Source organism: Pteropus alecto, unplaced genomic scaffold, assembly GCF_000325575.1.
Source record: "Pteropus alecto unplaced genomic scaffold, ASM32557v1 scaffold21, whole genome shotgun sequence".
Taxonomy (NCBI): Eukaryota; Metazoa; Chordata; class Mammalia; order Chiroptera; family Pteropodidae; genus Pteropus; species Pteropus alecto.
Genome location: NW_006436282.1, coordinates 25599799 through 25602792, shown reverse-complemented (window position 1 = coordinate 25602792; position 2994 = coordinate 25599799). Strand labels below are relative to the sequence as shown.

Here is a 2994-nt window from a genome sequence, read left to right as displayed (position 1 = left end):
AGAATGATCTTATTTCAGTCTAAATCTAAAAATTTGTACTGTAAAGTCAATTTCCAAAAATTTAATCTTCCAACACAATAAAGATAAGTTAAAGGAAGAATTCTTGACCAAAAAGTATAGATTTCAATAGACTGATTCCATGACACAAACCTCCAAGTTTCTAAATTTAAGGGGCATCATAATGTAAAATCAAAACATCAGATGCCTGGTTACCATCATTTATTATAAACTCCCCTGCTTGTCCTCTTCCATACTGTCAGTTTTAAGTTCCTCGGGCTCCAAGGCTAATTAATAGAATTCACTGTTTAGCTCAAAGAAGGCTGCTAGTAAAAAGAATCTCAAAAAGATGAGAAGAAAATGTTCCCTTTTACCCTACAGCTGCGATAGGTAGACAAGATTCTTGGTTGGAAGCTTGTCCTAATAAAATGAATTGAGAATATTCACAAAAGAGGCAATGTTGCTGCCCACTGTTGAATGTGGCTACCTGTGATCCTATTGTTTTCTGTTTAACAAAAGGGTCTTTTAAGATAGCTGCACTTCAAAGATTACTGTTAAGAGCTGTAAAATGTCACCTGTAACCAGGGTGACTATGGAATTTTTTATACACTAGGATATTTCTGAGAGAAGGGGATCCCGTTAATAATTGTGCCAGGCTGACGGGCAGAAACCACTCTCCCTATGACCTCGAAATTCTACAATGCTACTCGTTCCACTTCGTAATTGTTTGCCCTGATACTATTTAAATTGACGTCTCTATTTCCTGGAAGTAGAAATACATGTGAGGTTTCTTTAAGTCAGAAGATGAGCTGTGGGATGCCCTTCTTCCTTTGTCCATAAACACATAGTAAAACCTATGACTACTCTGGATTCTCTATTCAAAGAAAAGATCTGAGAGTCTGCAAACTCATTGTGACTCGATTTAAATTCCAGGATGCCGGTCTTTACATGGGCTCTCTATAAACCTGAAATAACAAGGCAATCTGCTGTCAGTGGTGTCTTAAAATGGCAGAGCAGAGTCTGAGTTAACCTCAAAAGACATTCCATTCTGAAGATCTCAGCGATAATCCTTGCGACTGGTGTATCATTGGTCCAGGCACCAGGAAAATAAGCAAACGCTCCCCTTACCAGTGTTATCCAGTGAGATGGTAAGGTTCGGGAGACTTGTTTACTCTCTCGAAGTTAATTAAGTAGGATTATTATGTGAGTATAAAAAGTCGTCCATTTTTACCACCAATTTAAAGGACATCTGAATCTATTTTAAATATTCTTCTTATATCAACTACAAAGTATTGGAACGAATATTTGCTTCCCCCCTGCCCCTCACAAAAGCACATTTGGGACAAATTTTACATCTAAATTGTATTCGACTCAGAAAGAGACTTTAAAGTATTAGATACGACCAATCAAATCTTAATTTGATTTTACACTTAATCATGTGGTTGGCTATGTAAGTTATAATTTCAAAGGAATTATTAAGAGAATAGAAATATCGTAATTTATTTTTAATCTGTGTGACATTTTGAATTAAAATGGCAGCCAAAAAAATTTCAAAAGAGCAAACAATTTATAGTGAACATATGTTAAACATAACTGAAATCTCTTTCATTTTAGAGATTAACGAAATCCCTGACATATGTAGAAATTGGCTACATGGCAGACAATGAGTAAGGAATACAGTTCACAGAACTACCTACTCCGGTTTCTGTTTATCTAATTTGCAAGTCTCATTTTAATAATTTAAAATAAAATAGTACCATGTAGCATTTTGTAAATTACCATTTCTATATACCCACAAAATGCTTACAAATGATCTCTACAAGGATATTAAAAATCCTTTTAAAAAATCTATAATACATGATTTCATTTAGTACATTTTCAAATGCATTTTAAATTTAAAAATTAACAAAGCATCATCTACATAGCAATATGCTTATTAGACAATTGAGACCAAAAAAGTTTTCTACTTAAAACATCACCAATAGCTCTTTCGATATATGGGAGTTAAACAATTTTAAATAAATTTAAGTTTTAGACATAGCTGTAACTTGGTATTTTAGTACCCAGAAAATCAATGTGCAAGTGACTATAGAATCTTGAAGAATTATAACATGAAAGATGAACATAGGAGAAAAGCCCAAATACCAAACATGCATGAAGATGCCCAACTACAAGTAAAGATGCCCAACTACAAGAGTCTAAAGAAAGAGTAGTTCAAAATGAAGATTTTCAAGAGTGGTTAGTGAAACAAAAACATATGGGCCAAAATTTAAGGATAGATTTTTAAGCTCGTTAGTTTTAAGCAAAGAAAATATGGCAACCTTTTCCTGGAACAAATAGCTCAGTAGCTCTCGCTCTTTTACATCATAATTTATCTAAGACAGACAAAATGAAAGACAAAAACAAAAAAAACAAACAAAAAAACCCAGCATCACTCAATTTGTTAAACTAGCTGAATCACTTAAAAAAAAAAAAGTACATGAATTTTTCTAAACTAGCATGTTAAAATACATTTATGCATTAACAATAATCAAAATTTCATATATAATCTGTTTTTTTCTATCAACCAAAAGAAAAAATTCCATGTTCCATGGAATTTTGAAGTTAGATTGTTTTCATGTAACCTAATATTCCATACTCAGAAAACAATATCCCAGAGAAATGAAGTGGCTTTGCTTAATGTTAAAGAGGAAATTACTAGCAAGGCAAACATTAGAAACCAGGCCTCCTAATTTTTATACTTCTTCATCTCTATATTCTGACTACAAAAATCTCATCATATTTAAATATACCTCTGTCATATAAAGCAAGAGTCAACGCAAGGACTAAAGTTTGCCTCTAATTCTCTCACTCCTTAAAATGGTCTTGTTAGCTATTGAAAATTTAGTCATATCACATTATGGTGAAAAGCCACTCGATAGTGATATTCTGCAGATCTGAATGTTGAAGCTTTAAACGTGGGAAAGTGTGGGAAGGAAATCTCTTAGATTCATGAGT

The 2994-nt window shown here is 33.0% G+C and overlaps 1 protein-coding gene across 2 annotated transcripts in view; it reads right to left on the bottom strand.

Annotated features, from left to right (window-relative positions):
- ANLN (anillin actin binding protein) overlaps positions 1-2994 on the bottom strand; it is a 47296-nt gene that overhangs the window by 12311 nt on the left and 31991 nt on the right. The window lies entirely within an intron of this gene.